The sequence below is a fragment of the Megalobrama amblycephala genome, linkage group LG7, assembly GCF_018812025.1.
Source record: "Megalobrama amblycephala isolate DHTTF-2021 linkage group LG7, ASM1881202v1, whole genome shotgun sequence".
Classification (NCBI taxonomy): Eukaryota; Metazoa; Chordata; class Actinopteri; order Cypriniformes; family Xenocyprididae; genus Megalobrama; species Megalobrama amblycephala.
The window spans coordinates 8,305,649-8,320,923 of NC_063050.1; the positions used below are offsets into that span (position 1 = coordinate 8,305,649).

The 15,275-nt window shown below is 38.7% G+C and overlaps 2 protein-coding genes across 2 annotated transcripts in view; both read right to left on the reverse strand.

The window, feature by feature from the left end:
• The window catches only part of LOC125271224 (B-cell receptor CD22-like), a 1,156,500-nt gene that overhangs the window by 346,167 nt on the left and 795,058 nt on the right, over positions 1-15,275 (reverse strand). The gene's annotated exons all lie outside the window — the stretch shown is intronic.
• LOC125271198 (hemicentin-1-like) overlaps positions 1-15,275 on the reverse strand; it is a 987,774-nt gene that overhangs the window by 326,470 nt on the left and 646,029 nt on the right. The window lies entirely within an intron of this gene.

Here is a 15,275-nt window from a genome sequence, read left to right on the forward strand (position 1 = left end):
GGGGGGCGACACGTCATGCAGGCACAATAGCTCAGTATGACAGATGTAACCTATCACTTTTATTTTGTTTTTCCTTTTTTATTCAAAATATTCACAAACTTGTTAACTATAGCCTATTATGAACTATATAGGCGCTAAAGCACCCACGGAAAAATGAGATTCTACTCTCCATTCATTTTAACCAATAAAAAACAACTGCAGCTTTCCGAAGTGACGTTCTTTTCATTTTTATACTTCACTTGAGGCAGTTATTACGTATGGCATTTTTTAACGACACATGTAGAGTGTGCATCAATGTAATGTGCAGGGCGAATCGCTCCACAAAACTTGTCCACAACTATATATAGGGTATATGGGTAGTGTCCACAACCCAGATAGCAACATTCTGTCAGCCCAGATCCGGCCCACATCATGTGTTTCACAAATACACAGTCACAACAGCCAGAAAAGACAAATGTATAATAAGAGTTAAGAGCCAAACTAATGAAAACACTGATCACTGTTATGGTGACTTCAAATGAAACACAGAGTTAAACCCCTGTTAATTCTCAATAATAACATTTGTAGATGTCTAACATAAATAAAGTCAGTCTGGTTAGTAATAAGTGAAGCTGGTAATGCTGTTTGTGGAGTTTAATTATCCTCTGCTGAGATCTTGAGAGATTTAATGTCTTTTATCTTCAGTTGATTTCATCTAAGGCTGTGGCTGAAGTCAGTTGTAGTTCTTGTGTTTCTGCTCGTCTCTTTTTCTGTTCTCTTCTTTCCTTCAGTGATTCTGTTTGTTAACAGCTTATTAAGGCTGAGATGACTCTATATTTAATATACACAGATTTTGTGACTCAGATAAGGTCCATTTTAGGGGTATTTTACTTTGCTCTTGGCTGACATGTGGCATTGCTGTGGCCTGCTTGTGGCTCAGATCTGGCAAACAGAAGTGGCCCACACAAGGACCGTAATTCATTGCAGCATGTGGGCCAGATCATCATGCCACATGTGCCAGATGTGGGCCGGATCTGGACCGACACAATGTTGCTATGTGGGAAGGCTCTACTCTGGCTCAGATATTACATGTGCGCACTCGGTTCGGCTGTGGGAACCAACCAACAGAAACATAAATCGGTGGCTAGTATTTTAATATGATTTATCGTTTAAATCATATCAGTTGATCTATAGCGAGCGATTGCTGCTGCCACCGCAGCCAAAGCGTGAAAGCAAGTTTGAATTTAGCAGTGAGCGTTCTGATCTTACCCGTGTTGTCATACGCTTCAAAGGGTTCAGATCGATCGCCTTTTATATCTTTATGGGCATTCTAACTGCATTCTATAGGCTATATCACGCAATGAGATGTTGACCTGCATTATATTCATCATCAGTCGTCAACTGTATAAAATGTCAGATAGGGGTGGAGCAAGTGCATTAAATGCATTAAAAATTTGAATGCTTTTTTTTTTACCGGTAATTAATTAATCTAATTAACGCATTCAACAATATATATATATATATATATATATATATATATTGGGTGGAAAACCCAATAAAAATCACCCTAGATTAACATTACAATTGATATTTTACGGTAAATAGTGCTAAACAATCTATTTATTAAATTTTACATTCTGCCCAATTTGCATTTCATATGTCATAATTACTTACCATCTTTCACATTCAAATGTATGTCAATATTCCCTGAACCTGAAAAAACAATCCGGTATCTTCCAGAGTCCTGTAGGTTCAGTTCTCTGATGAAAAGCATGACATGTCCATTTGTGTTGACATACAGAGTGAATCTTCCTTTATTAATCCATTGATTGTTTTTATTATTCTCTGTTATTATATTCCATCCTCCCTGGGTGTTTTGTTTTTGCAGATATTGATTGTATTTGGATGAAAACTTTTGTGTATCAACAAGAAGACTTCCTCCAGAATATCCAGTGACACTAAAGCATCTCACTGCACCTGTCAATCAGATTGATACTGTGATCAGAAACCTTATGAACAGAAAACAGCATCATTACTGCAGTGATGAAAGAGAAAAGCTCTGACCTGAGATCAGGTAGAAAGTGAAGAAGATGAGGAGGATCTTCATTGTGAGTTGAGTTCAGTCTTCTTTATGCTGAATGTTCTCTGTGTGAATCTCTCTGTCTCTACATCTGTCTGCTTTAGTTACTTCCTCTTTCTTCAGCTCTTTATCAGTAATGAGCAGCTTTACTGGCCCCTCCCACCATCAGCACTGACTGAATATTACATTAATCACACTGAAAGAGCGCCACCTAGTGGAGGAAACAGTGTCTGATACTGAGAGATCATACAGGGTTCATCTTCTCTGTATAAGGACTAATGACACTGAAGATAATTGATCAGCGTTATTTAAATCTTCCACTAGAGGGCGTGTAACAGCCTCTCAATCTCTGTTCTGTATCAACTAACACACAATACAACTACTACTTTCAGTAAAACAAAACAGCAACAGTTCACTCACAGATTAACCACTAGATGGAGCCAGAGAGTTATGAATGTAAGAATTAAAAAACTCATTTGTTTGTGTTTGTGTTTGTGTTATCTTTAAATCCAGAGAAAGAGATGCCCACACAGGTTACATGAACAAACTTAAAAGCATCAAAAATAAAAGTGCTTTTTGTTTGTTTTTACAATCTAGACCAATGTGACTCACTGCATCTTTTCACAAACTATGAAGTTTAGCATCCTTGCTGTTTTTTTTCCTGTAGTATTAATCCTGCTTATTTATTCTAAAAGGGTGCAGTTTAATAAAGCAGCATGTGGGGTAAATTTACTACACGTTATTTTACCATTTAGACCTGACAACAACCACTGGATTGCACTGTGAGGACGACGAACATGCAGTACAGTCACTCTGAAAATGTACAAATCTAGTTTGATAATATACCGTTTGAAGTTGATCATTTTGACATCTTAGCACATTTTAGTGTTACGTCCATAGGGATGTAGGGACTCATTTTATTTATTTATTTATTTTTTTTTTTATGTGACTTGTGTATCTTTTTCTTTTTCTCCCTGTGTGTTGTTTTTTTTCTATGCTGCTCTTGCTCCTCCTCCTGTTTGCTTGACAGGCTCATGAGTGCCACCTGAATCCTGCTGCAGCTCGTTAGGTGGAGTATAAATGAAGCTGAAGACTTCCAGTCCGAGAGAGAGACTGAGGCTTTCCTCTGAGAGATACTACCATCTTCTGGTCCCAGTGCTGTTGGTTTCTTTTGTGTATATTGTTTTGCCTGTAGTGTTCAGGTAAAGAGCTGTGAAGTGTTTCAGCTAATGTGTGTATACTTAAAACTTTACAACAATTACGTGGGCTTCAGTTGACTGGTTTACCTGTGCTGTCTAGTGATGGGCAGATCGAGGCTTCGTGAAACACTGAAGCAGTTGAAGCAAATGTGCCATAATGATTCGAGGCTTCGAAACAATCTGACACCCGTCTCCACGGTGACCCCTAGTGGTCAGAACAGTGGAAATGCAACAAAACTCAGGCCAAACATGCATTAAAAATACCCTTTAACAAATGTATTGCAAAAGTTTTATTGAAAGTAAAATCAATCAAATGGAATTAACTAATCATCTGATAAGACTAAATATAGAGTGTCTGTATAATATGTGTTCTTTTATCAATTTTAAAGGCTTGTTTCTCTGTTCCATGGCTCAAGCTAAACAGGCCAATAAGAGATTAATAACTACCATTATTAATTTTAATTATTCTAATGTATAATTAAAACATCTACAAATGTATAAAACTGATCGGAGATCAGGTAAAACCATAGGGTAAAGCCCTAGACATTTGTTCAACAGTTCTCATTGAATCTGCATGATTCATGGGTTCACTTTATCATCGCCCTCTATCGGTGAACCATTGAAATTTCGAACTATTTCGAAACAGTGATGACGTAACGAAGCCTCGTTTACTAAAATCACGTGACTTTAGCAGTTTGATACACGCTCCGAATCACTGATTCGAAACAAAAGATTCATGAAGCAGTGTTTCGAAATCGGCCATCACTAGTGCTGTCTAGTGTTTCAGCTAATTTTTCCAATCCTGAGACTTGAGTGTAAGCTGAGCAGCATTGAGCTTTTCAGTTAATTTAAGAGTTATTTGTGAACATCAGTTATCCTATTCTGTTGCCTTAATTCTCTTGATACTCTATAAGTCTTTTTGTTTTAGTTATGTAGGGAGGTGGATGCCTTTATTTTATTAAATAAAATAAAGGCATCCATATTTTCTCTTGTTTATGCAGAAAAGGGAGTTAGGTAATTGTGTTTGTATTTTTATTTTGTTTTCTTTTGGTACAGTAGGTAAGTTATCCCTTAACTTTAAGAATCCTTTTGTTTGTTATTTTGGCCTCTCCCCTCCTGAAGTCTTTTTGTTAATTCCTACCATTTGTTTATTAAATCTTGTTATATTTGAATCTTGTGTTACTGAGCATTATTGAACTGCCCTGGGACCTGGAGACGGCAGTTCTCTCATTCTCTCCACGTTTTTTTTTTTTGTTTTGTTTTTTTGTTACATGCCTCTTCTTACCCCTAGACTTTAAAGAGGGGCTCGTAACATTAGAGAATGGTGATTAATATAACAATATGCATAGTGTATAATTATGCATGTTTAATATTTATCATAGTCATTTAATAGTGTTGTTTAAGTTGGTAAAGATATTGTTAGTGATTCACGAGCATCAGCTCTTCTCTATAACTTCTTCTCAGCGCATACATCAATGTACAACGATATGAAGTGCGACAAAGACCAGGTTTGACTTTTGACATTTAAAAGCAAGTGGATATTTCATAATGCACACTTATTGATTAATGACTGTATTGGGTCGGACTGATTTGCTAAACAGTTTGAGTAAATGACCAGAATAAAACTTAATGGGTGAACAGCTGTTATAAATAAGATTTTTATTTTTTATAGTAATTTTTTATTGGGTGTAACATCTGTGACAATTGGTAATGAAAATTTTTTTTTCTGTTTTTATCACACCTGCAGGAGGCTGAAGGGCTTCTTGGTTTGACCCAAATAACAAAACCACAAGCTGAAGAGCATCTCATGTTCAGAGCACTGACCACAGATCAAACCTGCAAACACGAGACGAGGACCTGAGACATTTGCAGGCAAGTCTCTTCAACCTAACCAATACTGTAAAAAAACATTTTATTTTGAAATTACACACCTATATATAAAAAATCTGTTGTCTGATAATGATCTCACTCATGATATCACAACACAAAATCACACTCAGTAATACTGTTACATCTCTAGATTAGCAATAACTCTTACAGTTAATGCCATATAAAGCTACTGCCTGATATTTTGATGTTATTGTCTTCTGCTCTCAATGGATGTTGGTCTTCTGTCTCTCTCTGTTCAGTCTCATGTGTCTCACTGTGGGTTTCCTGAGTAAGTCTGTTTAATTAAACTGAACTGAGACCCTGAACCTTCACCCATTTCCTGTGGCTTTGAGCTGGACAGAAAAAAATAGCCTGTTCACAAAAAACACCTCAAGTGTTCATGAGAAACTTTGTTACAAAAATCAAAAACAAAAAAAACAAAAAAAAGTTTTTGAATCTTTGAGTATTACAATAACGACAAAACATATAAAATGGTATAAATATTCATCTTTAAATGACCTGACTGTAGTTAGATTAAATGTGAATATTTAAATCAGTGAAAATAAAAATAGATCAAAAAAATTATTTATATTTCAGACTCAGATCTCTTTTGCAGAAAGAATAACATTTCTTGTCTTTCATGCTGATCATTATGATCTTAATCTGACAGAAAACAACAACAAACAAACCAATAATAATCACCAGTTATATAAAATCTTTGCATTTAATATTCAATAAAAATTCTAATAGTTTTCCAGGAGAAATCTGTTATTGTACTTTCTGAATAAGAGCGTTGCCTAATATCATTTAAAGCAGGACATAAAACATGCTTCATTGTCAAGGAACACTTACAGAAACCACATAAAGGCAGATTGTCATTAAATAATAATCTCTCTCACTGTAAGATTTGGAGAAATAATCAAGATATGGTAGCACAAATATTTATTTTTCAGTGAATTAAAATATGACTCTACAATAAATGTGTAAGCAGTTACATCAGAAACATGAACCAACAGAACAGGAATGACCTAATAAAACATCATCAGCTAAAGTACTGAATCAGTAATACATAAAGCAATGAATTTGGTCCTTACTGAAGGAGACTGTAGCATCACTGAGAGACTCTTCATGCTTCTGGAAACTGACAGACGCATACAGGAGACCATCAGAGGGGATTGTGGGTAATTCATCAGGACTGTTAATTTGAGCTGATCCAGGATCTGTGAGAGAATCACTTCTGCTGTCTTCACATGATGACTGAACATGGAGAAAATAGAGAGAAAACGTACATTAAAATGACAAAACACAACACACACAGACACACACACTCACACTGGAACTCACCATTGTATTTTTCTTCCTCTTTCTCTTGTCTGAAGTCGAGGTTCTTCCTAATTACCCAAAACAAAATGAATTGATCAGTAAGAGAAAGACAAACTAGATCAAACTGGAGAAAAACAGCAGCATCTGAAACAGAAACTCATAGAGTCAGTGAGATTTTACTGCTGCTGACAGTCAGAAGATTGAAGCAGCTCAGAGACACTACAATTAATTTTTAATTTGTTTCAATAGATAATAAATGATCAAACCTCGTCTCTTGTGTCTTAATTTACACACAGTCAGAGTGAATCCACCGATCAGCAGCAGAATTACACACACACAAATAAAGATGATCATGGAGGAATCTGAAAATAAAACACATATTGGTAATTAATTGTAACAAGGCGGGACTCAAGGTAAGATCCATCTGCAGGCTTTTATTGAACAGAGTTCTTAGTAATACAGGCAATGGTCAAACAGTGGCAAACAGGTATGGCAGAGAGCAGGCAGAATCGTAGTGAGTGCAGGTGATAGGCAAGGAGGATGCTGGCAAGTGTAGTTCGGAACTGACTGGATTCGTGACAGAATGTCCCCCTCCCGGAAGGCGCGTCCTCGCGCCGTGGATGGCACACCCTGGGGAGGGGGGATGGGTGCCCTGGAGACCTACTGGCAGGTGATACTGGATGTGCAGATGGGTATGGAGGTCTCCAGGGTAGGTCAAGGAACTCTAGGCACCACAGCAGGTCAGGAGCCTCGGGTGGCCATGGCGGATCAGGAGCGTCAGGCAGCCATTGAAGTTCAGGAGCCCCACCCACAAGTTCCCAACCCACAGGTATAATCCCCCCCCCCCCATTTTCTTGGGGAATTCGATGGTGACAGTAGCGGGCTCATGGGTTGCAGTGGGGTCTGTAGCGGGCTCTGTCTGCTGGCAGGGCAAGGAGCTCGGGTGCGGAGTCTGGAGCTGACTCGGGCTCGGTGCGGAGTCTGGAGCTGACTCGGGCTCTGGTGCGGAGTCTGGAGCTGACTCAGGCTCTGGTGCGGAGTCTGGAGCTGACTCGGGCTCAGTGTGGAGTCTGGAGCTGACTCGGGCTCTGGTGCGGAGTCTGGAGCTGACTCGGGCTCTGGTGCGGAGTCTGGAGCTGACTCGGGCTCGGGTGCGGAGTCTGGAGCTGACTCGGGCTCTGGTGCGGAGTCTGGAGCTGACTCGGGCTCTGGTGCGGAGTCTGGAGCTGACTCGGGCTCTGGTGCGGAGTCTGGAGCTGACTCGGGCTCTGGTGCGCAGTCTGGAGCTGACTCGGGCTCTGGTGCGGAGTCTGGAGCTGACTCGGGCTCGGGTGCGGAGTCTGGAGCTGACTCGGGCTCGGGTGCGGAGTCTGGAGCTGACTCGGGCTCTGGTGCGGAGTCTAGAGCTGACTCGGGCTCTGGTGCGGAGTCTGGAGCTGACTCGGGCTCTGGTGCAGAGTCTGGAGCTGACTCGGGCTCTGGTGCAGAGTCTGGAGCTGACTCGGGCTCGGGTGCAGAGTCTGGAGCTGACTCGGGCTCTGGTGCAGAGTCTGGAGCTGTGTTGAAGTCATTGGAGGATCGTTCACACTGGACAGCAATGCCCTCCGCTCTCGGACGGGTCTCGAGACGTGACAGGACTCAGGGCGATCAGCGGAGACGTGATGTGACTCTGGGTGATCAGCGGAGACGTGACGTGACTCTGGGCGATCAGCGGAGACGTGACGTGACTCTGGGCGATCAACTGTGGCTTGACTTGGCTCACGAAGATCAACGGTGGCTTGACCTGGCTCATGAAGATCAACTGTGGCTTGACTTGGCTCACGAAGATCAACGGTGGCTTGACTTGGCTCACAAAGATCAACGGTGGCTTGACTTGGCTCACAAAGATCAACGGTGGCTTGACCTGGCTCATGAAGATCAACTGTGGCTTGACTTGGCTCATGAAGATCAATGGTGACTTGACTATGCTCATGAAGATCAGCTGTGACTTGACTTTGTGTTGTTGTTGTGGTCACCATTTTGAGAGTGTTCTCCTTAGCGGCAGCCATTATGTGATTCACCGTGGTGTCGCATTTCTCCACGACACCCACAGTACATGGAGAGCAAACAGACAATAAAGCATCAACTGTATGTGGCAATTTGTGATTGGTGGAGTGAGTGGAGTTGATAGGCAAGGAGGATGCTGGGAAGTGTAGTCCGGAACTGACTGGATTCGTGACATTAATCTTCAGACATTAGGAAACACATTTGAGACTACTGCTTGATCGAGACTACTGTTTGATCACATTTGAGACTACTGATTGATGATTGATTTAAACCAAATTATGGGGAAATTGAGCACATTTTATTCTCTCTTCCTGCAAACTTACATGTTCTACTTCATCTGTCTGTGGGTTTCCTGAATAAAAACAATTAATTCTTCACAGTCAAATTAACCTGAGACTCTGAACCTTCAGCTCATTTCTGTGGTTTTGAAAATATTCTTTTCACCAAGAATGACTTCAAAACAACCCTCTCACTGTCACATTTGACAATGGAAATAAAGTAAACTTTCTTACTCTTATCCTTGATGATGTTCATTTTAGTGAAGATGTGAGATTCTCCTCTTTCTCCTTCACGATATACAAACAGACATTTAACACACATGATTCTGAATAGACTGTATTTCTACAATGAAATCATCTGAATTCACTCACTGATGAGGTTGAGCTGAATTTTGGTGTTCAGGGAGATGAAAGTCAAATGTGTGTCTCTGGTTTCTGCTCCACACCAGTAAACTCCAGCATCTCTCACACTCACATTACTGATGCTCACTGTAAAAACTCTCTCTTCATTTCTCTCAGATGAACCATTCATTTCTGTCACTGTAGATGTGCTGATGTTTTGACAGATGTGATTATCATCCTCTTTGCAGAAATGAACTTCATGTTCCTCTGGGATCTGACAGATGATGTTGACTTCTTCACCAAGATGAGCAGATTTAGTCTCTGTCTTTGGATATTTTGCATCTATAAACCAAGACAGTTTAAATAAAAATCAGATCGGATACTTCAAACATGCAAGATACAGTATTTCATGTTCCTCACCGTCTGTGACGTTCAGCTGGAGTTCAGTGAAGCTCTCAGTATAGTGAGACACATTCACTCCACACCTGTATGTTCCTGCATCTGCAGCTTTCAGCTCTCTAAAAAACACCATCAAGACTCCTGCTCTGGTGTCGTCATATAAAGAAACATCTCCATTCTCCATCCATTCATCCTGAACTCCTGGATTCTTCCTCTCTGAACATTCATCTGATTCTTTACAGATGTATTTTGGATTGGTTTTGTATTGAGGATGTTCACACTTGATCATCATACGACCTCCTGAGTATCCGCTCACTCTAGACACGCCCACTTTATACTTATCAATAACATGCAGATAAACTGTATTAATAATAAAGTAACTAAAGTAACTGTACGAGTGACTGCTGATCCAAACTCCACATAAATAAACTCCTCCATCATCTGGTCTCACAGCAGAAATTGTAAAAGTCATCAATTGTTGATCTTTTCTATCAAACATAATGAACCTCTTGTTCTTACTCCTCGTGCTGTAAATCGTCTCAATAGAGGCTTTTCCTTCTTTGAAGATTATCTTGGCATCATTAATATGATTCTGTGAATATTCACATTTGAAAACAGCAGTCATTCCCTTCTTCACCTCCACTGTCTTTGCCTTGTTACAGCAGGAATCTGTCATTTACACATAATAGAACATATTATATAATTATATTTTGTGTAATAGTTTTGGGGAGGGTGCTGGGCAGAGCTACGGTTAACTTAGGCGACTATACAACCTCTTTAAAAAGCGGCACTGTTTTTCTAGCATTTATAAATCTAGATTAATTGTTTTTACATCTCCAAATGTATATATATTAGGGCTGGGAAGCAATTAAAATTAAAATTGTGGCAATCAATTAATCTAATTAATCACAAATGTATCATACATAATATTTGGCTGAGAAATTATGCTATATAATATTAGAAATTATGATATATATAAATATCATTTGAAGTCATTATTGTGTAAAGCATCAAATAAACTATAAAAAAAGTAGATTCAGAAAGAAATGTATTTGATTCAACAGAATCATAAGGCTGAGTAAATGATGACTCAATTTTAATTTTGGGATGAACTATATCTTGATTTTATTTATTTTTTTTATTTTTATCAATAAGGAAATTGAAAATAAAAAATATGGTCAATTAATGTTTTATGAATTATTTTCTTAGAGAAGTTAATTTACTGAAGGCTAAAGCTAGGGTACTAAGTTTATTAAATTAATTAATAATATGCACATTTATTATTAATGTGGGGGGGGCGACACGTCATGCAGGCACAATAGCTCAGTATGACAGATGTAACCTTTCACTTTTATTTTGTTTTTCCTTTTTTATTCAAAATATTCACAAACTTGTTAACTATAGCCTATCATGAACTATATAGGCGCTAAAGAACCCACGGAAAAATGAGATTGTACTCTCCATTCATTTTAACCAATAAAAAACAACTGCAGCTTTCCAAAGTGACGTTCTTTTCATTTTTATAGTTCACTTGAGGCAGTTACTACGTATGGCATTTTTTAATGACACATGTAGAGTGTGCATCAATGTAATGTGCGGGGCGAATCTCTCCACAAAACTTGTGCTCTCAAATATAGTGTCCACAACCCAGATGGCAACACTGAGCCCAGATCCGGCCCACATCATGTGTTTCACAAACACACTGTCACAACAGCCAGAAAAGACGAATGTATAATAAGAGTTAAGAGCCAATCTAATGGAAACACTGATCACTGTTATGGTGACTTCAAATGAAACACAGAGTTAAACCTCTGTTAATTCTCAATAATAACATTTGTAGATGTCTAACATAAATAAAGTAAATCTGGTTAGTAATAATTGAAGCTGGTAATGCTGTTTGTGGAGTTGTTTAATCATCCTCTGCTGAGATCTTGAGATCTTAATGTCTTTCATCTTCAGTTGATTTCATCTAAGGCTGTGGCTGAAGTCAGTTGTAGTTCTTGTGTTTCTTCTCGTCTCTTTTTCTGTTCTCTTCTTTCCTTCAGTGATTCTGCTTGTTAACAGCTTATTAAGGCTGAGATGACTCTATAATTAATATACACAGATTTTGTGGCTCAGATAAGGTCCATTTTAGGGGTATTTTACTTTGCTCTTGGCTGACATGTGGCATTGCTGTGGCCTGCTTGTGGCTCAGATCTGGCAAACAGAAGCGGCCCACACAAGGACCGTAATTCATTGCAGCATGTGGGCCAGATCATCATGCCACATGTGCCAGATGTGGGCCGGATCTGGACCGACACAATGTTGCTATGTGGGAAGGCTCTACTCTGGCTCAGATATTACATGTGCGCACTCGGTTCGGCTGTGGGAACCAACCAACAGAAACATAAATCGGTGGCTAGTATTTTAATGTGATTTATCGTTTAAATCATATCAGTTGATCTATAACGAGCGATTGCTGCTGCCACCGCAGCCAAAGCGTGAAAGCAAGTTTGAATTTAGCAGTGAGCCTTCTGATCTTACCCGTGTTGTCATACGCTTCAAAGGGTTCAGATCGATTGCCTTTTATATCTTTATGGGCATTCTAACTGCATTCTATAGGCTATATCACGCAATGAGTTGTTGATCTGCATTATATTCATCATCAGTCGTCAACTGTATAAAATGTCAGATAGGGGTGGAGCAAGTGCATTAAATGCATTAAAAATTTGAACGCTTTATTTTTTTTTCCTGTAATTAATTAATCAATCTAATTAACGCATTCAACAATATATATATATATATATATATATATATATATATATATATATATATATATATATATATATATATATATATATATATGGGGTGAAAAACCCAATCACAATCACCCTAGATTAACATTACAATTGATATTTTACGGTAAATAGTGCTAAACAATCTATTTATTAAATTTTACATTCTGCCCAATTTGTATTTCATGTGTCATAATTACTTACCATCTTTCACATTCAAATGTATTTCAATATCCTTTGAACCTGAAAAAACAATCCGGTATCTTCCAGAGTCCTGTAGGTTCAGTTCTCTGATGAAAAGCATGACGTGTCCATTTGTGTTGACATACAGAGTGAATCTTTCTTTATTAATCCATTGATTGTTTTTATTATTCTCTATTATTATATCCCATCCTCTCTTGGTGTTTTGTTTCTGCAGATATTGATTGTATTTGGATGAAAACCTTCCAGAATCAACAAGAAGACTTCCTCCAGAATATCCAGTGACTCTAAAGCATCTCACTGCACCTGTCAATCAGATTGATACTGTGATCAGAAACCTTATGAACAGAAAACAGCATCATTACTGCAGTGATGAAAGAGAAAAGCTCTGACCTGAGATCAGGTAGAAAGTGAAGAAGATGAGGAGGATCTTCATTGTGAGTTGAGTTCAGTCTTCTTTATGCTGAATGTTCTCTGTGTGAATCTCTCTGTCTCTACATCTGTCTGCTTTAGTTACTTCCTCTTTCTTCAGCTCTTTATCAGTAATGAGCAGCTTTACTGGCCCCTCCCACCATCAGCACTGACTGAATATTACATTAATCACACTGAAAGAGCGCCACCTAGTGGAGGATACAGTGTCTGATACTGAGAGATCATACAGGTTTCATTTTCTCTATATAAGGACTAATGACACTGAAGATGATTGATCAGCGTTATTTAAATCTTCCACTAGAGGGCGTACATGTACATGCAAATTCACTGATACAAGGAGTTTTAGTAAGAAACATTAACAGCCAGATCTGACTGTGGATTTAGCACCACAGACAGCAGATATCAGTCAAACTTCATTTGAAAAATATCTGCTTCCTTCACTCATAAAACAAAAATTTGCATGAAACAAATTTTTGCAAAATTTGTGTCTGGTAATTATCAAATATTAGACCATTCAGCCATCCAGATTAACAAAAGGCAAGTAACCAAGTGTAATTTATACCATCGTTAAATAAGTACGTTTACACTACAGATTCTCTCTTTGTACAGATGACAACGTTATCAAAACTATCCCCATGCACACGGATCCACGAAAATGACTAAAAATGCTATATTACACATGCCAGACAAGTAGTTGGCGATGTCACTTTGTAAAGAAAGATTACGCGCCTGCGCACACACTCATTCTTTTACAGAGCTCTCGCCTTGTACGGAGCACCTAAAGGAACGTGGTGGTGGAAAAAATATGGGATGGGAGGACATTTTTTTTCCAAATCTTTTGCATTCCCTCGCAAAGATTTTTGCATATCCCTATTGCGGTTAATAAATCAGAAGTCTCGCACATTCACAGAAAACACCTTACCTTCGCGATGTAAAATAAGGTTGGTAGATTAAACACGTAATACGCATGCGCATGTCGTCACCGTTTTCACATTCGCGTATTTTGTAGTTTACACGGAGATGATAACGGTATCATTTAAAAAAACTTGCACTTTGAAACCTGTTTTCAAAAGTTTGCGTTTTCAGGCCACCAAAACAACGTTGTTGTGTACTAAATGAATGGCCAAAAATCTCTGTTCTGTATCAACTAACACACAATACAAGTACTACTTTCAATAAAACAAAACAGCAACAGTTCACTCACAGATTTAACACTAGATGGAGCCAGATATTTATGAATGTAAGATTTAAAAAAACATATCTGGTTGTTTTTGTTACAAAACGAAAATAATAAATGCAAATATGAACAAGAAATTACAAACACTAAATCCAGAGAAAGAGATGCCCGCACAGGTTACATGAACAAACTTAAAAGCATCAAAAATAAAACTGCTTTTTGTTTTTACAATCTAGACCAATGTGACTCACTGCATCTTTTCACAAACTATGAAGTTTAGTGTCTTTGCTGTTTTTTTCCTGTAGTATTCATCCTGCTTATTTGTTCTAAAAGGTTGCAGTTTAATAAAGCAGCATTTGGGGTAAATTAACTTCACATTATTTTACCATTTAGACCTGACAACAACCACTGGATTGCACTGTGAGGACGACGAACATATATACAGTCACTCTGAAAATGTACAAATCTAGTTTGATAATATACTGTTTGAAGATGATCATTTTGACATCTTAGCACATTTTGGAGAATGATGATTAATATAACAATATTCATAGTGTATAATTATGCATGTTTAATGTTTATCATATGTTATGTTTTCTCACAAGTGTTGTTTTGGTAATGCATGTTAGTTAGTGTTCAGTGACGCATATAGTTTGATTGTGCGGGAAGCATTCTGTTATGCCTGACTATGTATGGGTTCGTTTAGTGGGGTCTGATAATAGAGAGACTAAGTAAAAAGATATGATAAGTTGACACAACTGCTTGTGTTGGTGTGATCCTTACCAAATATAACATTTGACGACGAGGATGGCTGATATAGTACTACCACCTCCTGCTCCTTTCCTTGCTCTGCCTGGCGAGCCTCCAATTCCCTGGACTCACTGGTTACAGTCCTTCGAGACTTTCATCTTGGCAGTGGGGCTGACTGACGTGTCTGCAGCCCACAAAAGGCGCTGTTACTGCATTGTTTGGGAGCCGAGGGTCAGCGTGTGCTGGGAACGCTCGAGTTGGGCACCACAAGCAATTATGACACAGCCATAGAACTACTGTCCACACACTTTGCGGCCCCAAAGAAACTGGGAAACTGAACTGAGACCCTGAACCTCCCTGAGCTGGATGGAAAAATAGCCTGTTCACAAAAAACACCTCCAGCGCTTGTGAGAAACTTTGTGACAA